Genomic DNA, 25,577 nt, shown 5'->3' with positions numbered 1-25,577 from the left:
TCAGGCTGTCTTTCCCCATTCCAGTTATAATCAGAAGTCAGCCACCTCAGTCTTCCCCCGTCTGACACTCCCTGGGCAGAGCCATGCCTGGTTTTAACGCATTAGCCTTAGTGCACCCTCAGGACCCGAACTTCATGCAACACCTGGAACCCCACTTAACTGACCCTTTGTCCAACCAAAGCTTGTAAGGTTAGGTCCCCTCCTAGCTCAAATGCTAGAAGTTGAAAGTGAGGGTGGTAGAGAAAATGATAGCGTTAGAAAGGTACTGCGTAAGATTACAATCTGTAAACAGGCCTCAACTTTCACCTGAAACTCAGTCCCTGGGAAGGAGTTGGAAACCTTTGCCTTTGAATTGTCTTCGGAGTGGGAGTGCCAGTGGTCTAGGCTCCAATCTGCAATCCTGGCACGGTGAACCAATGCCCCTCACTAGGCTGCTGGTGCCGTCTTTGAACCTAGAAGTCCAGCCTTTTTGCAGGGTTTGGGGGTTGGAGTGGGGAGATGGTGCTAAGAAAATGAAACTTGTAAGAAGAAGGGGTGATAAGGAAGGACGTGAAAAAGAAGTGGGGAAATAAGAAGAAAAGGACAAAAAGAAGGAATGGGGAAAGAGAAAGAGGGGGAGGAAAAAGACTGAGCAGACGGGTCTGTCCGCAGCGATGTGCTGAAGCTGAGATCGGAGAGTTGGGGGAGCCGGGACCCCGCGCGGGAGGCGGATGCAGGCGAGCCGGAGGTCGAGAGCAGCCCCAGCTGTCAGCTGGGAACAAAGGCCGCCGAGCCACAAGGACCAGCCGCCGGCAGCGCCTGGCCAATGAGCGGCGCCGGCTCGGGCCCCGCCCAGCCCAGCCCCGGCCCGCCCTGGCCAATGAACGGCGCCGACCCCGCCCCGGCCCGCCCGGCCCGCCCTGCCCTCCCGCCAGCCCGCGGCTCCGGGACCCGCGCGGAGGCCGGCGCGCCGGGAGCGGGCGGGCGCCGGGAGGGCGGCGAGGCCGAAAGTTTCTCTGCCCGCCTAGTCCAGCGAGCCGGAGCCGCGAGCAGCCGCGGTATCCGCCCGGCCCGGCAGTTCTGGGAGAAGAAAGACGGGAGCACATCGCAAAACGCACTGAAAAAAAAAAAAACTGAAGTCAGCCCCAGGCGCAGGGGCAGGTAAGGTGCGGTGGACGAGGGTCTCGCTCCCTCCAGAGGAGGGTCTACGGCCCCGACAGGGCGCCCCAGCTCCGGGGAAATTGCGCTCCCCGCGGCGTGCCAGCGCGTCCGTCGGTCTTTGTCTGTCTGTGCCGGCGTCTGTCCAGGTGTCTTTGTCTCCGCATGTAACTGTCAGGGTCTCCCCTCTGCCTGGGCGCGTGCGGTGGGTCTGGTACCAGCCCGGAAGAAAGGAGGGTGCGTCCGTCCTTCCGTCTTTGTCTCCGTCTCCTGCAGACGGGGTTTATCTACTGCAAGCCCAGAATCTGATCTGGGGGGACATAGGTGTTGGGTGACACCAATGTCCAGAGATGAGGAAGCAAGAGGTGTGCGTGAGGGTCTGACAGCTGGGACCTGGGCACTGAACTTTGCTGTCTGGAACTTTGAAGATGGGCTGTGTCCGCGCTGGTGGTGGGGACACGGATGCAGTTAGAGGTTTGGATTGTTTCACTGAAGGAGTAGGTCGCAGGGGATGAGGTGGATAGCGGGGGTGATGAACCTGGCCCCCTGGAGCAATTCAGCCAAGGTAACACACACACACAGTCTCACACCTACACACACACCACATTTATTTCTTTCTCTCACCCACCGCAGGCAGCCAGCCCCTCACCCTCTCCCCACCCCTACACACACACACACACACACACACACACACACACACACACACACACACACACACACACACACACACCCTTCCACATGCTTATCTCCAGCCTTTAGAGCACACAACTCAGCAGCAATAGGACCACAACACCAAGGGCTTTCCCCTTCCTCCTCCAGGTGGAAAGGACTAAACTGAAGGACATTAGCATTCTGCTCGCCCATGGGTGTGTCATGCCTAGGAAAGTGCTCCAGACTCGTTAGCTTCAGGGTCCTCAATTTCCCAGGAGCAAGGAGTACTTAGGGCGCTGAGCGTCTGAAGTTTCTGGGTCCTTCCTCTTCCATTCCATGCACATCCTCTCGCTGCCATCAGCCCCTCTGCTCTGGTCTTGGGTTCTGGCAAGTTTGAGGAGGTACCAAGCTCTGCAGAGCCCTTGGGAGGAGCTGTGCCAGGTAAGGATCTTCTGCTCTGCCAGCAGTGCAGCCTAATCATGGGAGCTGAGACGCCCAGCCACAGAGAGATGAGTTGTCTGCTTGGCACTTCTGTCTGCACCAGAGACCCTACAAAAGAGCCTGTAGGTAGGGGCAGGAGAGCGTCTGTAACCTGAGCTTCCTCTAAGTTCAAAAACAATTTTCCCTGGACATGCTGAGGAAAATACAGGTGTTGGAAGTATATGTATATATGTACGCATGTGAAGATGGGTATCTGAGACAGCATTTACGGGGAGGAAGGCTGTTTGCGTTCAAGGGTTGAAGAGAGCACAGTCTGTGGGTGAAGTCTGTGGACAGAAGCGTACACACTAATCAGGTGTGGGGTTTACACCTTGTATTTATCCAGCGCCTTTCTTCTTGAGGTGTTTTCTGCGCATCATAGACGTTACCTCATTTGGTATCTCCTTTACTCTCGTGACATAACTACCAGGTGAGCATGAAGCATGGCTGACTCTCTGTGTTCTGCCAGTGAAAAAAGTGAGGCCCCAGAGCAGCAGGGCTTTCCCAAGGTCCACAGCTAATTGGAGCAAAGTCAGGCGTAGCAAGTGGACTCCCCAGGCACGAAGGTTCAGCTGGGTAGATGTGAACGTGGGACACTCGCTCTGCCGGTAATGAGAAGAAACTCAGGTGTAGAAAGCAGAGTGTCTCTTTGAAGGTATCAGTGTGTGAGCCAGAAGGAGGATGGGACATTTGAGATGGTGGTTTTTTTTTTTTTTTTAACATTTATGGCAGTCTCTGCGATTCACAAGGTAGAACCTGTTTTAATAGTTCAGCTTGTGTGTCTCTCTGTCTGTAGGAGGAGCCCCTCATCTGGTCTGCCCCTGTGTCCAGGTAGATGTGTGTCAGGGTGGCTGCCGTCAAAGGGGTGCTGTTGTGCAGTGAAGGCTGGGGAGAGCCAGTGCATTGGGAATGTGTGAGGGAAAGATGCGCCGTGCCATTTCGAGAAGCCATGTGTCTGCCTGTATGGGCACAGAGGTGGATGGGCTCCAGCTACGGGAAAATGGCTTTCTAGTCCCCAAAATGTATGTATATGCCTTTGCACTTTTTCAACATTCATTTAATAAATATTCATTGGATGCCTACAAAATGCAAGGCTCTGGAGCAGAAAGTGAGTCTACAAAGACAAAGAAGGTGATTATGGCAAACCTGTGGTTATGCAGCTTACAGAATAGTGTAATGGGGAATATTTAGCAACATTTAATACCCTTCACTAAGTACCCTGTGTGTCCAGTACTTTTTATTCATTATCTCCTTTAATGCTCAGCACAGCCCCACAGGGTGTGTATGATTATTAGAGGAGGAGACTTAAATAACGTTGCCAGGATAGGAAATAGGGGAGCAAGGGTTTGAACTCAGCTCAGCCTTGCCTCTGGCTCTTTCCACTTTCTTCTGCTAGTTTTAGTGTTTGTTTTGTTTTTTTGTTTGTTTGTTTGTTTTTGTTGTGGCCTCTCCCATTGCGGAGCACAGGCTCTGGACGTGCAGGCTCAGCGGCCATGGCTCACGGGCCAAGCCGCTCTGCGGTAGGTGGGATCTTCCCGGACCGGGGCACGAACCCGCGTCCCCTGCATCGGCAGGCGGACTCTCAACCACTGCGCCACCAGGGAAAGCCCTCTTCTGCTACTTTTGAACATGTTTCTTCTGTGCAAAATATTCTTACCCTGTTCCTCTACCTCCACCCAGCCAGCCCCTGCTGGCACTTCAGATTTTAACCATGAGGATCGACTCCTCCAAGAACCTGTCCCCTCTTCTCTCCTGAAGTCTGGGTCACATGCCTTCCTCCGAGTCCATCATTCCTTGCTCTCCTAGCATTTACCCACGGGCCCCTGAAGAGCCTCCAAAGTTCCTAGAGGCAGAGATCTTGTCGTGAATTCCCAGCTCAGAGTGGTGTTTGGCTGCTAGGAGGAATCCCATAGGAAATGAGTGTTTAATAAAGTAATGGGAGAGAAAAGAGCTGTCAGAGACTCTTGGTGAGAGCACTTTTCCTAGCAGCAGATTTCTGCTTGGGGACACTTTGCTGGAGTGACCTCTGACTTCCTGCTGCTATTACTGGGCCAACGCTTTCAGGGCCTCTGCCTACATGGGCCTTCTCCATCCTGGTTCCTGCCTCCAGTAGTTCAGGAGCCTAAAGAAAACCCAGCCTTCACCCACCCTGCCAACCTACGCACTCTATCTCCAGGTCCATCGACCGAGAAGTACAATTATACAAGTGGGAAGTGCTAGATGTGATGTTGATTTGGGGTTTTAAAATCCTGCCCTTGGAATCCCAGGGGGCAGTGGTTCCAGGGCAATGATGAGGTGTTTCTGGGGTTTGGCCAATAAAAAAGTGTCCAACTGCCTGAGGAATCTTTAGGAGATTTACATGGTTAAGTCTTTGAGTTTGCTTTTGAATAGATCTTTGTGCTGCTGCAGTTTGAAAACCACTGTTCTGAAATGGACATTCTCACTGTGCTGTTGGGAGTGTGAGTTGCTACCATGTTTGGGGAGGTCATCTGGCTTGTGATTTGCCCAAGGTCACACGGTTCAGAGTCTGGTGACTCCCTTCCCATGCCCTTTGCACCACCCCATTAGTTCTCATATCAGGATTTCACATACCTTCTCAGGGGTCCATGACAATTTTCGTTTTCCTTTCAAAGATCATCGCTCAAGTTTGAAAAGCTCCGCATTTCACTCTTTACTAAAGGTCTTAGCCATGCGAGGTGCCAGGGAGATGGGGGATAAACAAAATGGCTAAGTAATGGTTTGAGACTAAAACTTGTGAGGAGGATTGAAGAGGAACCAGCCCCCATGAATCAGTGACAAGTACATTGAAAACTGGATCATGCTAACTTTGAACACAGCAGCTGCTCCCCGGGAGGGGAGGTAAGCTAGAACTCTCCAGGGTGGAGGTGGCCATGAACGGAACCTTGAAGTTGAACCTAAGGAAGGGATTTATACCTTCCCTTTAGAGAGGAAGCGTAGCAGCAGCAAGGTCATAGCTCCCAGATGCAAGCTGAGAGCCTAGGAGATGGATCTCTCTCTCTCCAAGGGGAGCCCCAGAAGGAGCCTGTTACCTCCTTCTGCCCGGCTTGGCCAGCCACCCGGACCAGACAGAGCTGGGGAATGCAGGGTGGGTGGTCACTCACCTCTTATAACTGCGTCCAGCCGAACAAGTGTGCAGCTTGGCCATGGATGGCCCCCTCCCAGGGTCCAGAAAAGTGGGCAGGGATGTGTCAGCCAAAGTTCGGCAGGGGTGAGTTGGGCTTCTAGCTGCTGATCGGCAAAGCTGCCGCTGTATATGCGATCTCCATCCTGCTTCTCTCACGTGCTTGCTTCCTGCCGGACACAGACTCCCACAAGACGGCCTAACCATCCCTAGGCTTCCTGTTGTAGTGATTTTAGTAGCACTTTTTAATCTTAAAAGGAATATTATTATTATCAATATTATTATTTACAACGCAGATTTCTTCAACAATTTGACAGATGAGAAAATTGAGTGAGCCTGTCAGAGGTACAGGGGGTTCACCCAAGACTTTAAGTGGAATGCTGGAATTTGAATCAGGCCATCCTGACTCCCCGTCAGGGCTGTAACCACCCAACCATTAGGCCTCATTAAATGGATTTAGGTTCAATGAATTGTTGACAAGTGTCTAAAGTGCAGAAGAAAAGAGATTTTTTAAATTACAAGAACTCGATTTCTTCCATAATTATTATCATTCAAGCTTGATGAGAGTCTTAAAGTGTTTTCTTCCCTTTTTCTGTGCCCCCCCACTTCTTATCCCTAAGCACTTGTTAGGCATATAGGTTAAGCTCAGTAAGTGATAAACTAGGAAGTATCTGGCATAATGGGGTCTCTACTTGAGACTCACTTTAAGGAATGTAATGTATCCTATGTCGGTTCTTTCTCTTTATAGCTAGCCAACTCATAAGGTTTAGTCCACGCCACAGTGAAATTATGCAAATTTTGACTTCACAGAATCTGAATTAACGACATTTCATTAGAATACCAAACTTTATTCCATAATCTAATTCAGTGTTTCCACCTTATCCATATGCAAATAAGTCCCAAACTAAAAAGAGATTAGCAGTCTCTTTGCTGGTAATGTAAGCAGTGTGGAAACCAGATTTGGGAGGTGATCACACATGGAGGCTGCCTCCCAGATGAGGACAGAATTGGATGGAGGGAAGGTGGCAAGAGGGTGCAGTGAGGATCGAAGGGAGGATAGAAGAGACAGAGGACAGAGTGTGTGTGTGTGTGTGTGTGTGTGTGAGCGTGCGCACTAACAACTAAAACTAATTGTCCTAATCAATCCAACAGAGAGGTGATTTTTCTTACTAAGTGACAGGCCAAATGGTTGTCTGAACAGATATGATGTAGGCTTCTTTCAGTGTCTGGAACGAAGGCAGTAAAGAGCTGCCCTCCCCAGATCACCCACAGATTTGCTTCCATGTCAGCTAATCACTGTGGGAGAAGATAACTGCCTTCAACATGGCTGCGGGCAGACACACACACACGCACACACACACACACACACGCGCGCGTGCGCGCGCACACACACGCACACACACACACCCCTTGCATTCTCATCATCTCTGCATCTCAGAGAAGCTCTCCTCTGATACCCACACTCGCAGTCACATCCCACAACACCAGTCCTCAGACTCCTGGCTGGCAGGCCCTGCAAGCTCCACACCTGTGTCCACTGGGTTGGCCTCTCTCTGGGGCACGATCGGCAGTGTGCTTGGGCAGCCCCCTCCCCAAGACCACAGAACCTCCATTTCTGCCATGCCCAGAGCAGTCTTTCGGGCTTCAGGGCTGCATATCCTCCCAGGCCCCAGCATCCACTAGAAGAAGAGGGGTCCATCTGGATGAAACTCCCAGCCCCAGGGGTGTACAAGGACACACCTCTCTCAAAGGTGTCAAGAGTAGAGCTGAGATTGGGGGTGAACATGGCTCTGAAAATCAGTCCGTGTCTCAGGACAAACCCGGCTCCATGCCTGACCTAACCTTTATGCACAGACTGCCAGGTGGCTGAGGCAATCCCGGCCCCGGGCACCCGGGCAGGGCTGCGCACTTGGCTCGCTGGTCTGTTGGCTCTGGGGGCATCTTCACTCTCCTTGCTGTTTGCAAAGCTATTTGCTGCTAAATCACCCTCCTCCTGGCACCCTGGATTGCTAAATTGGTCTCAACTTGCTGTACTTCCACCCACCACCTTAGTCATTATTCCCTGGCAGCATTCAGAGAGTGGGTGGAAAGCAGCCGAACATTATATTCCTGCTGAAGAGAGAGAGAATTGAGCATAGGCACGCAAGGAAAGGGGAGAGGGAAGGAGGTAACAGAAATCGAAGGAGGCAGGGAAACAAAGCTGGGGCTTGCCAACACCTGTTCCCGTGACCCCAGTCACCCTGGGTGGTGGGGCAGTGGGCCATAGGTGAGCGAGTGCTGGCCCAGTGGCGAGGAGGAGACCAGGAGGAGACCCAGGCATTTCAGGGTGAGAGGGGAGCCCTCGCTACTGGGGCTGCCCCTGCCTGGTCTGGTCCTTTAGTTCTCCAATAGGTACTGTCACGCCCCTTGAGCATCTGTTCCCATGTATTAAAATTTAGCTTCTGTCCTTCCTCCCTGCCTAGATGATAAACTTCTCTGGTTTTTTTTTGGCCGTGCCGTGTGGCTTGTGAGATCTTTAGTTCCCCGACCAGGGATTGAACCCGGACCCTCAGCAATGAGAGTGTGGAGTCCTAACCACTGGGCTGCCAGGGAATTCCCAATGATAAACTTCTTGAAAGAGAAAGTGTGTCATGCCTCCAGTGTGTAGCACCAGGCCCTGGACACAGTCAGGGCTCAGCCCCCAACATGGCTGAGTCTGGTGGGGGTGAGGCCTACGGTGGCCCTTCCTACCCAGCCATTTCAGATCTCCCTGTGCTGCCCAGTGGCCATGGGGTCTGGGATCCCAGGCACACGAGAAGAGGAGGAATCACAAGGGAGCTTTCATGGCTTGGTCTACTATCTGCGTGAGGAAACTTCAGGGAGGGAAAGGGTTAATATCACAGAAGGACAGACCAGAGAGGGAAGCAGAAACTTGGAGGCCTTCTGTCCTGGAGCTGAAGGCTGGAGTGATCTCCAGCCAGGAGATGGGGCTGTCTTGGAGAGCTTGTCCAGAGCCCAGGCAGTGCCCTGGGGCTGGCAGGGGGTGGACAACAGAGTCGCTTCTCATGTGTGACAGCAGCGACAGCATCAGGCAGAGCAGAGTGACCTTGACAGGAGCTTTTCTGAGTCCCTGATAACGTTTGTTTGGTCTCCCAGGGAGAGGCTGGAAGGGGAACTCAGTGCCAACCCAAGCTTCCCTGAAACCCGGTGGGCCCCCCCAACCCAGCTTCCTTCCCTCCCACCCTTTTCTCAAGGAAGATAATGGGCAAACCCTGAGAACAGAAGCTTCCACACATCTAGGGAGGCAGGGACAGCGGGGAACCACACTGAGAATGTCAAGGGGCACAAGTCTGGGCGAAGGAGCCCTGAGGCCACCCTTGACCTTCTGCCAGTCGCCGAGGGGCAGCTCTGTCCCGAGTGTCTGGAGGATGCCTGGGTTGTGTCCACCTCACCACCTCAGGGACGGGGTCAGGGGCAGCAGAGTTTCAGAAGGACACTTAAGGACTCGGGGCATCTCCCTGATTTATTGCAACCTTCAGATACTTCAGCCTCGGCTCCTTTCTGCTCCTCCGCCTGGCAGGGCATCTCAGCAGTACACCCAGAGGGGGGGGGGGGGGAGGGATTAGGCTGTGCTCACATCCTGGGGAGACAGCCTCCTCCTTCTGGCTGATCAAATTCCCCCAGCCCCTACGCCTCAGCGGCGCCAGTAGACAAACCGCACTGCAGGCAGGTGGGGAAAACAAGAGCCGCTGGGCAGAGCCCCTAGCCTCCACCTGCACTGGGAAGGGAGGGCTCCACCCCAAGGGGCCCAGGAAGCAGTCCCAGCTGCCTGAACTCCTCCCCTCGGAGGGCCTGCAGCTGCCCGGCTCAAAGGCTCTGCACCGGCTGTGGGCGGGTAGGGGCAGGATGCTTGGCTTTTCCCGAGATGACATCTCATCTACCAGAATAACCAGGAGCACCAGGCTTTCAGCTTCCCCTGGCCTCCTAGCAGGGCCTCAGCCAAGTGTTGACTTAGAAGCTTCTCTGGGTGATGGACTCATTTCTATGCTAGAGCTGTATCAGGACCTCCGAGGCCAGGGTTCCAAGATTTATCGGGAAACTAAAGAGCCTGCCTTGAAGCAATGCACCCCTGTTCTGCATAGAACACAAAATCTCAGGGTGGAAAGGACCCTTAAATACCATTTTGGGGGGGGCCTCACCATGCAGCTTGCAGGGATCTTAGTTCCCTAACCAGGGATCGAACCTGGGCCCTCGACAGTGAAAGCGCAGAGTCCTAACCATTGGACCACCAGGGAATCCCCATAAACACCATTTTATACCCCTCAAAATCTTCTTCCTCAAGTCTTTTTTCTACTTAGCTCTAAGAGCTGCCGTTTTGGGCCCCAGGAACCCACTTAATTCTCTTTTAGTTCAATTCTTTTAAAGTCATAGAATGGTAGGTTCACATCAAATACTCTGCTGAAATCCGGGGGGCATCACTGGCCTGGTATTGGGACAAGAGACAGACACATTTTAAAAAATCACAGTACAAAGCCCAGTTGGTCTAAAACATCTTCTTGGAAGATACAGAATTTGAGAAGGACCCTGTGGGCTGGGTGTGATTTGAAGAGATGGGAGGAGTAGGTGGCACAGGTAAGGGACCGAAAGTGGCAGGGAAACAAAGGCAAGTTGAGTCAAGTCGAGGAGGGCCTTTCGTGAGTTTGCATGTGACTTGGTAGGCAGTGGGGAGCCACTGGAGTCATAGGCAGAGGAGTGGTGTGGAACAGACCTTTGTTTTCGGAAGTTCATCTGTCAGTGGAGTGTAGGATGGATTTCAGGTGGAGAGGCTTCTTTCTAGGAGTACCATTAGTTATTAGAACACCTTTCTAGCCTCCTCCCATCTCCTAGCTGATAGCACACATTCCCAGAGATCCCATGCAGCCTGGAAATGTGGGGTAGCCAAGGCTTCAAGGAGAGGGAAGTTCCTAGTCCAAGATCAAAGGTTGATGTGTTGCGTCTAGGCCCTATTTATAACAGGAGACATAGGGAACACCTCCTAGCTTTGGACCTGGAAGGAATCATGGAGGGAGGGGGTGGGGACCTTTTTTTGTTTTAATGGATGGAGACAGAGGCCTGGGTTGGAGAGGGACTTAATTGCTCAGGGTCCCACAGCTGGTTAGTGCAGAACCAGGATTGGTGCCCCACTTCAGACACCTTGCACTCACCCACTGCTAATTGTGGACAAGGACTGGGGGCCAGTAGGATTCATCAGATCCTCAAACCTGGGGTGTCAGGCAGGTTTGCCCCAGGGGACGTATGAGAGCTTGTCAGTAGTGGGATGCTCTCAGTCATCTTTGTGGGTTTCTCCCTGCACTCCAGTGACAGCTGATACCCACGGCCTCCGTTTTCCTCTCTTGTCTTCCTTCTTGTTTCTCTGAGTGCTTCAGATGTTCTGTTTCCTTCTGTTCCTCTGCCGGTTCCTTTGTTCTAAGTGTTCTGAGGAGCTCCCGGCTGACATGACGGTGAAGGTTTACGAGGCCAGTGGCTGTTGCTACCAGTTGGCACCTTTCAAAACCTTTCAAAAATGAAAAACAAGGTCTTTGCCTCTGTATCATGTGTACTCAGTTTAAAGCAAACTCAGACAGAACGGGAGGATTGCAGGTGCCCCCAGCCACACTGACCACCAGCGCGTTGATGCCACATCAGGAGAGATTCCCAGGCAGGAGGCAGGTGTGCATCCCAGTGTCAGGAGAGGCAGCTCTCATCAAGCAGGGACCTCCTTCAGTCTCAGAAGAACAGGGTACCAGGAATCCCCTGCCCACAGCTCTGAGCCTCTCAGAACACCATTCCCCACCTTCCTCTGGAAGTTTCCTCAACCAGGTACCTGCCCAAGAGCTTCCCTTTTGCCTGCTGAAAACCCAGCTAGCCAAGGGAGGGGCAAAGCTGTGGCAATGTCCTGTGAAGTCTCCAGTGAGGTGATACCTGGAGACAGGCCCTTCCTCCAGGAAACACTCCAGCCCATGCCCTGTGCCCTTAGGCTCCCAGAGCAGTTCGTCTTCACCTGAATGCAACCTACAGTCCTAGTAGAGAGAGCAGGTGAGTCCTAAAGCTGAGGCATGGGTTTTTTCATGCTTGCCAATCCTGTGGGCAAGTTTGCGAGGGGACAGCAGAAAGAATGTGTATTTGGGAATCAGACAGACCCGTGTTCGGATCCCAGCTCTGCCACCTAATAGCTGTGTGGCATTGGGCAAGTCACTTATCCTGTCTGAGCCTCAGTTGTCTCATCTGTAAAATGTATTGTGTCCCACATAGAATTTTTATGGAAATTACAAGAGCCAGTATAAGTGAAAGCACATGAAACATACTAGGAGCTCAATTTATGTCAGTCTCATCCCCTTTCCATCAGCTCTAATGGAAGGGAACCCAGCAGGAGGCTGAGTTGTCTATGCAGGAGGGTCACGAGCCCTCGGTCCAGGCACATGTCCAAGGGGTCAGGCGATGCCACCTGTGACAGCTTCCCTTATCTGCTTACTCTGGCAAAGGGGGCTAGTTGTAGCTAAAAACATATGGGAGGGAATCCCTGACACCTCTGTCACTCTGGGTCTCCATCCCCCTTGTCAATTTGACTAAATTAAAATTGACTTAATGAAATTATGTAGAACAGATGAGCAAGACATCACTGAACGCCCTGATGTCAAGACTCAGCACTGAAAGTGGATCTCTGGCTCACATTGGCTTACGCCAAATGCGTGTGCAGGGGAGGAGGGGGGAGAGGTGAGGGCTCAGGGGTCCTGCTGGTCAGCGGGGTTTCCCTCTGCCTCAGGAAGACCCCGCAACACCATCCTGAGCACATGTGTGGGACAGAGTTTAGGCGGGGAGGATTTCTCCCCAGGGTGAACGGCTGGATAGGAGGGGTTTATCCTGCGCCCCTTTCTTCCTTCCTCCTGCCTCTTGCTTCAAAGCCAATGTCTTTCCCATCTGGATCATTTTCTGGATTAGGTAGCACATAAGGTCAGGAAAGGGGGAGAAAGAAAAATAAAATGAAACTTTTCTCTCTGCATTGTGTTCATGGGAGATGTACAGCTGCGAGATGGCCCAGGTCTGGCTGACGCTCCTATAGGAGAAAGCAAAAGACTGAGGGATCGAATGCTGCATTGGAAAATCAGAGGGACATCTATTCTGCCTAAATGGCATTTAAACAAGACGGGAGCAGGCAACCTGGGGGACCCAGGAGAAGCTGCTCCTGTTTGGGACACACATTCCCCTCCAGGATAACATACCAGAATCCTCCCAAGTGAAACAAGCAAGCTGGTGTTTAATGCTCCTTCCAGGAGAGCTCAATATTGCCTTTTTTCTCCTCTTCCTCTGTGGATGTGTGTGTGTGTGTGTGTGTGTGTGTGTGTTTAGTGCAGAAAACAGAACTGAGGTGATTTCCTCTACCTGATCTGACATTAGATCCTATCTTCAGAGTCCAGCAATTTCTCCATTCTAGCATGTTGGGATCTGTTGGGGAGAAGGCACGTGGCTTTTAGGAACATCTGGGAGAGGGGATGCCAGCTCAGCTGTGGGGTGTCAGATGCTAGGACTCAGGGAGCTTGAAGAGACCTAAGTGAGCTGCCCAGAACAAAGGAAGCATGGGACTCGCCTCTGGGCCATTCCTCCACTCAGTGGCTCTCCCTGCCCCCAGCCACTGAGTGGAGGTGGTGCCCTGGATTCCCCCACTCTGTCCTCCCCTCTTTCCTCCCGGGACTCAGGTGAAAAGGATGCCCACAGGAGGTCCTGTTCAGTCTTCCTCAAGGAGGTAGTGGCAGAAAGTGTGGGCTGAACAGTAGACGCAAGAGATAAGAGGAGGCCAGCATGGACACGAGGGCCAGAGACTCACAGAAATGCCTCCAGGGAAGACAGAGGCGTCTGATCTCATCCACACCTGGGGCTGGGGGTGGGGGTGGGCGGGCATGAGAAGGTGGCTCTAGCTACACCCCAGCTTCTAACCCTCTGTACTACCCTGACAAGAGGCTGGACATACCGTGTTTGTGACTATCTTCTCTCCTTGAATATGCTGAGTTCTTCCTGCCTGGGAGGCTCTGTGCTAGTCCCCAGGGATATCAGAGTGTCCTCGGGAGTTTACTGTCTATTGGTGATTTCTGAGCACTTTAAGAGCAATTCTGACTAACAATTGATAGGTGATTACTCATCTTTTTTTTTTTTTTAATCTAATCTCTAAAGACCCAAAATGGAAGTGTCCCCATTTCTTTAGATAATGGAAGAAAAGAAATAGAGCCTAGGGACCTGCAAAGTTGAGGAAAACATATCAAGAGATTGAGCCTAGGGTTAGACCCCAGTAGCATCTCAAGACCCGTATGTTAAAAAAAACAAAAAACAAAACCTAGCTGCCATTTACTGACCTCTTAATTATATCCTCATTCCTTTACTAATAAAACTTCACTCAGTAAGTACAGAAACCCTATGAAGTAGGTACTACTGTCAGTCCCAATTTACAGATAAGGAACTGAAGCTTAGAGAGGCTGCGTCAGGGGCCCAAGACTAGGGCTGAAAGGAGATAAAGGGGGTTACAGACCTAACCCAGAGCACAAGGGTTGGTGAAGGAGGGACCAGAGTTAGGGTGATATCTGGAGGAGCTGGCAAAGCCTGCGTGGGAGCCGGTGTCCCCGGCTGGTGGTGAGGTCTGCCTTGGGCAGATGGCTGCGTGCCTGACCCTGACACCACTGGAGATAAAGGACTAGTGCGCTGTTGACTGTAGCCACATTCAAAGCCAAGCACTGCCACTCGCCAGGTATAAAACCTGAGGCCTCGTTTTCTGCATCTGTCAGATGGGGATAATATTATTGCTCCTTCTCAGGGCACCTTGGGGTGCAGCTTGCATCCAGTCTTGTGTATAGAGCGCTCCGTCCAGTACCTAAGGAAATAGCAGATGGGAGCTTAAGAGGAAGCTCTGTCCCCCTGCTTGACATCCCTGGACTCTGCTGTCCAGCTTGGGCATCCTCCTCCGGCCAGAGGAGGTGAAAGGAGAGGGCAGCTGTCCCCCACCCCCACCCAGCCTTTCCTGGGCAGCGGTGACCTCCTTCTTGAGCTGTGGGAGGCTGGCCATCAGCCTGTTCAGAGGAGGCTCCCAACGGCATCCAGGTCCTGATTGTTCAGCAAGGCAGAGACTCAAGAATTCCCCAGCTGTGTGGGGGAGGGAGGGAGACAGTGGGAAGGAAGCCCTGCTCAGTGCTCTGTCATCACAGACAGCTTCACCCGCTCTTCTCTTTGGGAAGGACGAAAAGAGCTGAAGTGGAGGCGGAAGACCAAGCCCTGGAGGCTGGGAGAGGGGAGCTGAGCAAGATAGTGCAGCCCCCCCTGGCCCCGAGGACCCCACCGGGAGCAGCTGAGTGGAGGAGACCCTACCCTGCCTGGTGGTGGCTTAGCCACAGGTAGCCTGAGGGAGAGGAAGACAGCCAGGACCGCATTCCCCCTCCCCCTTCTCCCTCCCATTCCACCTCTGGGCACTACTGAGGCCTCACTGCCAACCTCGTCCTAAAGGTGACATCACTCCGCCAGATAGGGAGGCTGAGTCAAGAACCAGGCAAGCTCAGGAACACTCGAGAGCCAGGAAGGAAAGGAGAGTACAAGGAGGGAGAGAAAGAGTAGGTGGGCGAGTTTATAGATTTAGTTTCTCACTGAGTGTCTCAGTCAGCTTGGGCTGCTATAACTAAATACCGTAGTCTGGGTGGCTTAAACAACAAACATTCATTTCTCACAGTTCTGGGGGCTGAGATAACGGGTAAACCCCAAGCACCTTGTTGGGGACTTGCTAACTCTTACCTGTGTGCAGAAGAACTGAGGCACGGCAGGGACTCGATACTAAGGGTGCAGTTAGTAAAGGAAGGAGAACATCAGGTTGGGAAAGTCAGTGAGCTCTCGAGGGCAGGATTTGCTGGGCCAATTAAAGGAGGGAGAATCCCGATGGAGAGAAACAGCACAAGAACCATAAGAAAACCACCTTGAATCAACCTTGAGAAAGGTCCCGGAGACCTGAATAGGATGGAATGTTGGTACCGCACTTTGCAGTTTGTAAAGCCATTTCACATCCACCGTGTCATTGATCCTCACTGCACAGCTATGAGGTCACATGTAAGATCTTTATGCCCTTTTTAGAGATAAGAAGGGGGCTCAGAGAGTTAAGAGTCTTGGCCAAGTTCTGTCCATGAGGAAGTCAATGGTAAGATAGGTTTCAAACACAAGCCTTTTGATTTCCCGTCTTAAAAGAGAGGTTTGCTGACACTATCAGATGCTGCTGTGGGTCTTGATGAGATAGGCCCTGGGAGCAGGAAAGGTTATCAGGAAGACAAGTGATGTGAGTGTTGAAATCTGTGTTTAGAAGACCTTTGTGCAGAAGAAGGGTTAGTGGGAAGAGAGGTGCAGGCCCTCTTAAAGGTTATTGCCACATGCCAAGCAGAGATGATGCAGGCACTCAGGGAGGACAAAGCAGGGGGTGCAGAGGGAGGAACCCCAGATGCGCCAGGTACCCACCCGGTCAGGACCACAGCTCCGTATGCATGGGACACATCCACATGAAGAACACACCTCTGGGGCTTCTGAATCTCAACTTCCCATTTAAAAAAATGTGAAACGTACATATCTTTTACCCTTTCTCATGATTAAAACCAAACCAAAACACAATAAACTCTTTCCCCCTCATCCATTGCTCTGCTGGCCCCCCTCATCTGCTCTGCTGGACCCCTTTCTCCAGCTGAGGGCTGCGGGCTCCCAGCTTCTAACACGGTGACCTCGTTAATCTTCAGAGGACAGTCTTCTCCGGCCTCCCAGAGACGGCCCACTTTGGTCTGTGCTCACCCTTTTAGCTCGGTCCTTACATCCAGTGACTCCCTCTAAATGGCTGTGCTGTGACCTGTGCTCCCTCAGCATGAGGCTGAACTTGGCAGTGGGTGTACACCAACAATCCTTTCTTTCCACTCAAAGCATGTTTGGTCACTGATCTCACCAGAGCCTCTCAAAGTGTCTGTATTGGTGAGAGCAGTTACCACACTGGCCACGAGCAGATGACTGAGGGGAGCCCTGGAGAGAATGACTCACTCAAGACCATATAAGACCACACTAGTCGATGGCCCAGAGGAGCAAGTTCAAGCCTCTTGTCCATTGTCATTACTATTCCACTGTTAAAAAACAAAACTAAACCGAAAAGCCCATGCAGGAGTTAGGGGGTAGCTATAGCTTGAGCAACTCCGAGATTCCCTATGTTGGGTCAGTTTTACCTCTCATGAAAGCCCAACTGTACACTTGGAAGATTTCCATGGATTCTAGTCCAGAAGGAAGTGCAGCCTCTGGAGAGCTCTCTCCTCCGTCTTCCCACCCCAGTGGAAAGGCCTGGAGCTGGGCAGACAGAACTTGGCAGCTACACAGGCCAGATGTGCTGGGGACAAGGCAGGCCAGCAGTCTGTCCTCGGGGGCCTGCGGTACAGCCAGGATGCTCCAGCCAAGCTAGCATCTCAGCAGTACTTCTACACTCCTTCCTGGTATGAACTGCTTCTCTATGTGAGCCATGGTCCCTTGTCTGGAATGGACCATATGTCTCCCCTGAACAACCAGGTGGGGAGGAGAAATTGAAGCAGAAATGGGCTGCCTGCTTGGAAAAGTCTTCTCAAGGAAACTGCTGAACCTGCATGCCCCTCTGGGCCTCCAGGTCCACCACCCCTTTCCTTATATTTTTAATTTTTTATTTTTTTGGCTGCACCGCCGAAAAATCCTTAGTTCCCCGACCAAGGATTGAACCCATGACCCCTGCAGTGGAAGCGTGGAGTCCTAACCGCTGGACCACCAGGGAGTTCTCCCGCCACCTCTTTCTCATCAGATACTTCCAAGACACCTAAGCATCCATGAAATCTCTCCTCTGAGACCAGGGAAGCCACTGGAGAGGTCCTTGGGCTCAGACATCCTCTACCGAGCTTTTCTCTAGAGCCATCCCCACGCCACCCACTTCCGAAGCCCCAGAGGGTGGAGCGGAAATGCCAAATTCTACTTAAAATTTCAAATGGGACTAGCACTTATTGAGCACCTATTATATGCAGATACTTTATTTTACATTTGCTATCACATCATCTTATCTTCAGAACCACCCCAGGGTATACATATCAGTGGTTTTCAGCTGGGATCCATTTTGTGCCCCCAGGAAACATTCATCAACATCTAAGACATTTTTAATTGTCACAATTGCAGGGGAGGGAGGCAGAGAGTGGGTACAATTGGTCTCTAGTATATAGAGGCCAGGGATGCTGCTAAACTTCCTGCAATACATAGGGCCACTGATTATAATAAAGAATTTCTTAGCCCAGGAAATTCAACTGCAATTTACAAACACAAAAGGAAAAGCTGGGGGTTCAAAGCAGTTGAGTAGCTTCCCCAAGGCCTTACAGCTAGTAGTCAATGACCAGTGACAGTACAGTCAACATCAGTCTGACCTGAAAGCCTCTGCTTTTTTGCTTACAAGATGCTCCCATTCAAGAGCAATGGCCCACCGGGTCCTATCTGTCCTGGCAGAACAAACGTCATTGTTTCTCACAAGGCAAGCAAGCACCGATCTGCACCGCCAGCTAGAAGCCCAGGGAGCAGCTGCTGGTTGTGCAGACTTTTCCCACAGTTTGCTCTGGGGAGTTACAGAGGTATGAGCCCCTGCTTCTTGCCTCCAGAAATCGGGGCTCTCACCTGAGTAGTTATGATATGTGCACGTGCAGAGGCCTTCTAAGTGCCGGTTGAGGGTACTGCCAAGAAGCCCATGGGCATCAGAAGGACTGTGAATCCTGGTGGGAATCAGGGAGTGTCTTTCACGGAAGGGCAGGGCTAGAGTAGGTCCTGGAAGGCCTGGTGGTGGGATTTCATTACTCAAGAGAGTACATCAGGGAGAAATGAGCCTGATTCTGGGGCTAGGTGGGTAAGGGGCTGAGGCTGTAGTTTGCTGCGCAGGTGATAGAATTAGGCCATGATGAAAACACCACCGTTCCACTGATTGTTTTTTCTTATATCATCTATTTCATGGACTTACTTTTGCTCTGCTGCCTCTAATGACTTTCTCCATAATCCTAACAACCATCTTGTTAACTATTACCTTAAAAATGTTGAAAGACACTGTTTTCATTGAGTTGCGGAGACGGAACAACTGTTCTGCCATTACACTTGGCAGTGTTCTGCCAATTACTGCAGTCCCTAAGCAGTGATTGGAGAGAATATATAAGCAAGTGTGAGCTACGGATCATAGGGACAGACCTGGCTGGTTGGAGTAGAATTCAGTGCAGGCAGGAGGCAGCAAAAATGCCTGGAAGGCACTTAAGAGCCATCTTCTGAAGAGCCTTGAATGCCAGGCTAACAGCCAAGAAGGAGGGTGGAGATTGGGTCTCCAGAACCAGCTGGTCCTGGGAGGAACGGGAGGGGAAAGCCATCTGTCCAGAGTGATGTAGCTGACAGTGTTTTAGACTAGGAACACCCCCGACCCTTCCTCCCTGCCTGCTCCGCAGAGGCCACCAATTCTCCTGGTCCTTCTTGAAATCACATTAGTGCGGTGGACTCCCCAGCCATTAGAGGGGGAGGGTGATTCTGCATTCAGGCGGCGCTGCCCTCTTACTTCAAGTGTCCTCACTGCTAATGGGACATGGGGTCTGAACACATGTGCACACGCCTCCATGCATGTGCCGCCGGGGAGGAATTATCCCAATGAATGTCAATGAACGGTCGGGGACAATGAAGTACAGTGAATGAGTGAGCTGCAGGGGCCTTTCATGAGGCCTGAATGACAGTGGAACTCGCGAGGAAGGGTGCCAGCCTGAACAGTATCCGCATCCAGAAAATTAGAGAGGACTTTTACGCCTGACAAAACAAGGCTGCAGAAGGAGCCCAAGTCCCTCCAATTAGCACTATTACTGGGCAGATTAAGGCGGGAGGAAGGGCGCAGCCTGATTGTGGTATGCTCTAAGAGGGTCAAGGCCAATTCTTTTCTCTGATGAAACAGGGTGGGGGTGGGGTGGGGGGGGTGGGCCTAAGGGAATGAGTGCATCTTCACTACCGCCCTGATAGGAGGGTGGTCCAGGGCTCCTTCAGCGCCACTCTTTCAGTAGCCATTCTACTTCTTGGGTTAGAAGCTGAATCAGGAGAAGGAAGTTCAGTGCTGACGACAGCAATTTCTGAGGCAAAAAGCTAGGGATCTGCCATTTTAAATACCAACCCACTAACATTTCTTCTTCCAACCTCTTTGGCTTCCCTTCCTCCTTCCTTTAAGAGTCGTTTGGCCGAGTTTGTGGAGACACAGAAAACAGCATTAGTGTTCAGGAAACCCAAAAACTAGTGTAGGATGTAGGTAAAGAACGAGAGACTTAGCAAGGGAAGGTGAGATCAGTGTGGGGCATCAGCTCTCTCCAGGCCCCCTGTTGTGAAATGACACACAAAGAAGCAAGGAAGACACAGGAAGGCTTCCCAGAGGAAATGATATTTGAGTGGGACTTTAAAGGGTGGGTTATCACAGGCTGAAGGCTGGGGTCACAGGGACAAGTGGTAAAAGAGATTCTAGGTTAAGCCAACAGCCTGAGCAAGGCTCTGAGGGCAGGATGTGCTGAGTGGTATTTGGAGGAAATGGTGAGCAGCCAGGGGAGGGTGAAAGGCGGAACAGAGCTGGAAAAGGGGGCTGGGACCAGATCATGTGGAATCATGAGCACCCTGGGAGTGCAGGTCTCTGAGGAAGGAAATTAGGACAATTGTTGCCAAGGGCTGTAAAGGATCTCAGCCTCAAGCAATCAGGTCTGTGTTTTAGAAATGAAACTTCCAGCTGCTGCAATGGGGAAGATCCATTTGCGCTAGGAGAGACCTAAGTCAGGAAGTTCATTCGTTCATTCACTGAACTTTTAAAAAACATGTTATTTTAAACTTTGTTTATTGAGGTATAGTTGATTTACAGTGTTCTGTTACTTTTAGGTGTACAGCAAAGTGATTCAGTTATGATATATATATATGTATATGTATGTGTGTGTATATATGTGTGTGTGTATATATATTCTTTTTCGGATTCTTTTCCCTTATAGGTTATTACAAAATATTGAGAATAGTTCCCTGTGTTATAGTCTTTGTTGGGTATCTATTTTATATACACCTTCACTGAATATTTATTGAGCTCAACTGTGTGCCAGGCACTGTGCTAAATGATACCGTGGTGAGACATTCCAAGGGACTCACAGTCAGTGGGGCTATTTCTACCCTTCTTTGCTGAGGCACGGGCTGCTCCTGGTTGCATGGAGGGGCTCTCACACACAATCTCTTACTGCCCCCTTCCCTCCAGTCCCAGAAGCCCCAAACCCTGCGCTAAGCCAGGATTGGCAATAGACCCAGAGGGCCCAGATACATCCTGTCATTGGGAACCTTGCATGAGATTCTTGGCTCTGCGGTGGGTAGAAACAGAGCAGAAGGTAGGTGCTTTTAGGACAGTTTGGGTGATTCGGATTGACATGTATACACTGATGTGTATAAAATTGATGACTGATAAGAGCCTACTGTATAAAAAAGTAAATAAAATTAAATTTAAAAAATTTTAAAAAACGAATAAACCAAAACAACTATATCCCAGGATTTCATTATTTATTTTAAATTATTTTATTTTTTTAATTAAATTTGTTTTTTGTTTTAATTTTTGGTTTTTTATTCGTTTAATTGTGCTGTCATTATCTATCTATATATTACTATTTAAAAAATTTTTTTTTGTTGGTAATGGAAGAAAGAGTAGTAGCTACTAGCTTTACAGATGTCTCTTCCTATTAAAATGTGCCCCTGTCCCTGAAAGCTGCCTTCATTTCTGCAGGCTACGTGATTTCTCCTGACATGCTAAGATGCACTCAACCACACATCTCCCTTCTGCTAAGCCCTGACTTCTTCTAGTTAATAACAGCTTACCCGGAATGTGACATCTGCACAAAAGAAATCAGATCTCCATAACCAGCAGCTCTGATATAATCTCTACATTCATCTCCACTGCTGTTTTTGCAGTGAACCCTCACCCTTCCTCACTATGACTGCATTTACATCACAATGAAGCCCCACCCCCAGCCCAGCATCCCTGTCTGGTCCCTCCAGAGCAGACTGGACCAAATGGCACTTTCCATCTTCCTCCCTCTCCATCTTTTTCTTTCCATGCTCTTCCCCTCCCCTGAGATTTGCCCTCAGCCTTTTGGACCCTTCCCCTCCCAGATCCTCTTAGACCTCCTCCACCTCTTTCAGGCCCTTCCCCCACTTGCTGCTTACCTGTCTTTCTGGTGTCTGTGGGAAGGATGGGGATGGGGGCCAACCCATATGCTCAGTTCTTCCCTTTCTTTCTCCCCCCCAACTTAATGATTCACCTATCCCCTCCATACACATTCTTCTTTGCCCCCTGCCCCCCAATTCATGACACAGCCCGACAGACAGCTCCCTCCACGATCCCAAGATCACAGCCTGAGAGGTAATGGAGGCAGCCACGCTACCTTGGTTTCTGATCACATCACCCCAGGCAGCGACTCAGAGGCCAAGGGGCAGGTCAGGGTATCACCAGGACTAATTCAATCTTCTCTTGTACTAATCCCAACTTCCAGACTCGATAAGACCACCAACTCATCCCAGTTTTTCTGGGACTTTCCCAGTTCTAGGGCTGAAGTCTCGCATCCTAGGAAAGTTCCTAGCACAACAGGACAGGTGGTCACTCTGTGAGTCCCAGATTCTTTGCACAAAGTGGAGCTCAGAGTATAGATGACTTAGAAAAACCCAACACTGATAGGGGCACTGAATGCAACGCACACACACAATTAGCAGGTCAAATCATTAAGCTGTTCACTTAGTGCACGACGAAGGTCTAACACACAGGCCTACAAACTCCAACACGCCCCTAGCCCTGGTCCGGACACTCAGACGAGGGTGCCACTGAGGCACTAGTGCCACACAAAGGAGCCTCCTCTAGAGCGTGGCAGGGCTGGGATGGTCACAGCTGTGCTCCAGGTTGCCTAATGCATTCCAGGGACCCCCCCCCCAGGGTGGGGCTTAGGGATGAAATTTTCATAAACACCGCTGTGAACTGTTTTGTGGTGTCGCAGCTCACAGAACCCATGCACCCTGAAATAGAGTACGATTTTTAAACATATGCTTCTCCATTCATTCAGCAAACATTTGTGGAACTGTAGACTATGTACGATGCTAGGAGTTAGGAATACAGCACTGAAGAAAACAGTCTTATAGTCTGTGGAGAAAGAGACATGAATGAAGAGGACTTGCACTGTGGGGTGATTGAGGCCGTGATAAGAATAAGCAGAGGGTATGTTGAGGACATGTAGGAAGGCCTCAGACTGGAAGCCCTGTCTCAGCAAAGTCCTGGGGACTTAGGTGTAGGGAGCAGTGTGGGAAAACCTGAGAGAAGCTCAGTGGAAGATACTATACAATTACAGAGCTCAAGTCGGTCAGAATGGGAGGAGGTGAGGGAAGGGAGGGCTGTAGTACCATATAATATGAAGATACAAGATAAACAGTCCTAATCTCGAAGGCCTTCTCTGCCACATTAGGGAATCCTTGGGCAAGCTTGGAAAAGAGCAAAAAACAAGCCTGTCAATATCCCAAGGGAACTAGAATAGAAACTTAGACTAAGACAGTGCAGTGGATTTGCAGGGAAATCAGTAATAAGATAGGACTTAGTCACTGATCAGATATAAGAGTGAGAGAGAAGAAGGAATCAGGGGTTCCTGGCTTGGTCAGATTTCTCAGAATCAAGATTTTTGGCTGGGCTGTGCCATTCTCCAAGCCTAGGAGCCCAGAAGGAGGGACGTGTGGGGGGAAGGTGGGTAATGGCAGGGAGGAGAGAATGGTGAATCCCATTTCGGACATGTTAGTTTCAGATGTGTCAGCCCATCCCAGTGAAGATGGCCAGCAGGCAGTTGGATATTCAAGTCAGGAGCTTGGGAGAAAGGTTTGGGCTGCAGACCTGGATCCAAAATTCATCACCATGTGGATGCAGTTGAAGCCATGGGAAAAGATGGGCCAACCAGGGGAAGAGAACAGGGTTCACAATGGACCCTTGAAGAACACCAGCATTTCAGGGTGAAAGAAATAAAAGTGACAGTGAGAGAGGTCAAAGGTGATAGGAGGAAAGTCAAGAGATTGTAATATCATGTAAGCCAAGGAAAGAGTATCTCCAAAAGGATGGAGTGGGGAAAAAAAAATATGGAGTGACTGGGAAGTCAAGTTTGATAATTATTGAAAAGTTATTCGTTGGCTTAGCAACATCCCTGGAGAGCAGTTCTAGTGGATTGGTAGGGACAGAAGCCAGGCGTTTGTAGACTGAGGCCAAGTGGGAAGGAGCAAGGGGCAAAGGTGAGGATAGCCTTCTCTCTCAAGAAGCTTGGCTGTGCACAGGAGGAAAGACAATGGTTCCTGGAGGGAAAATGGAGTTCAAGAGCTGGTATGTTTCTTTGGAGTTGGTAGACTCGTGCATGCTTAAGTGCTCGTGGGGGAGAATAACAGAAAGCAAGAACTTGAAGAAATAGAGGGAAAAGAACATAACTCTTAGAACCAGACGTCTAGGAAGGTTGGAGTTGATGGAATCATACCACGGCTGGAAGGCTTAGCCTGATGCGAGGACAGTTCACTGTGACAGGCAAAAAGAGGCAGGAATCGTGTCAATTGGAGGTAAGTTTAGGAGTTGAAGGAATTGAGGGCGTTTCCTCCCAATGCTTCTACTTAGCTCTGTATTGTAGAAATGAAGTCACCTGCAGGGGGTGAGATGCAGAGGTGGGTACAGGGCTTAGAGTGAAGAAGGTTTAATAGATACGACTTGAGAAGTACAAAAGTCGGTAGTCAAAGCCCAGGCTTACTAGGAGATCTTGATCCTTTGCTGTGTCCCTCAGAATCTGGCCTCAAAGGAGTTCACTATCTAGCTGACAAAAGCACTGCCCAACAATACAAAGTCTGCTGAGCAGAAGAAACTGGGGAGGGCTGGATCAGAGAGAGAGAGAGAGAAAGGGGCTGTGCTTCAGATGGGAAGAAGCCCCAAGAGCAAAGGCATGGAGACAGGAAAATCCCGAGGGCTTCAGGGATGCTGGCAAGGTCACTCTTGATGTCAGGTGCACCCCTGAGTGTCAATGACCCTGTGTATTGGGACCAGTTGGGAAGTGCCACAATGGGAGCTGAAGAGAAAAGGGAGATTGAGGTTAGACTGTACAGGGCCTTGAAGGCAAGCTGGATTTGTTACTTCCTGACATGATTTTACATGTCGGTAAGGGCAGACTCTGTTCGCTCACTGCTTTATCTACAGGGCCCTGACGATGACACACCATCATCATCATTATACGCACATAATAAGTGCTCACCAAATACTTGGGAACGTCGAACAAAGACAGGGGTGCTCCCAGCAGCGTCTGCTGACACATGTACTGGGAGGTGACATGCAGGTGGGCCTGCCCCGCCAGGTGTATCAATCCTGCCTTCACCTTGCTTAGCCTGTGACTAGGCTTTCTGAGGCAGCGGATGAACTCTGGCCCACGACCAGCAAGTCCTGGGTTCTAGAATCAGCTCTTCTAGCTGTGACCCCTCTGCTTTCAATACCTGCCCAGGGTTGCTGTGAGGACAGATGAGGTCAGGACCCAGTGCAAAGGTGCTTGAAGTATATGGTGCCACAGCTCCCTACGGACCACTGTACACAAAGCACCTGGTAAGTGGTCCATTTGGCTGGGACTCACTACTTCCTAGCTGCTTCCCATTCCTTGTCCCTTGTGTAGTCAACGAAATGCTAAGTGACTGAGGGGAGGGGACAAGGGCTCAAGAGATGTCAGACTCCCTCCTTGACATCCTTACCCCTGGCCTGGTGCTCATGGGAGGAAATATGGCTGATACGTAAGGTGACCACACAACCCAGTTTATGTCTGCTGTCCTGGTGTATTTAATACTAGTGATCCTATTCGCTTTTAAAGTGTCTAAATTATATGGTCACCCTACCTACAGCCTGTGCTGTGTTCAAAGCTTCTGTGTCCTTGGGAAAGCTTATGCTTGCGAATCAGTGGCTTTAGTTGGACAGAGAGAGAACCAAGTCTGGCTGGCATGTTGATGCTTCATGCATGTCTCCTTGGCTGTAGTCACCCCCGTCTTTCAGTGACACTGCCCACAAGCCCCGGGAAGGAGCCCCATAGCCAATACAATGGTGATC

At 50.7% G+C, this 25,577-nt stretch overlaps 1 protein-coding gene across 4 annotated transcripts in view; it reads left to right on the top strand.

The window, feature by feature from the left end:
• The first annotated feature begins 923 nt into the window (after positions 1-923).
• The window catches only part of LZTS1 (leucine zipper tumor suppressor 1), a 49,293-nt gene continuing 24,639 nt past the window's right edge, over positions 924-25,577 (top strand). Inside the window, exon 1 of one of the 4 annotated variants that reach the window (XM_030832556.2) lies at positions 924-1,140. The gene's annotated coding sequence lies outside the window, so the exon portion shown is untranslated. Of the gene's footprint in view, positions 1,146-1,916; positions 2,230-2,333; positions 2,356-25,577 lie in introns of those variants that run through there. The other 3 variants (XM_030832557.2, XM_060301225.1, XM_060301226.1) reach the window with 3 other exon arrangements.

Source organism: Globicephala melas, chromosome 6, assembly GCF_963455315.2.
Source record: "Globicephala melas chromosome 6, mGloMel1.2, whole genome shotgun sequence".
In the NCBI taxonomy this organism is placed as follows: domain Eukaryota; kingdom Metazoa; phylum Chordata; class Mammalia; order Artiodactyla; family Delphinidae; genus Globicephala; species Globicephala melas.
This window is presented reverse-complemented; position numbering and strand designations above follow the sequence as displayed.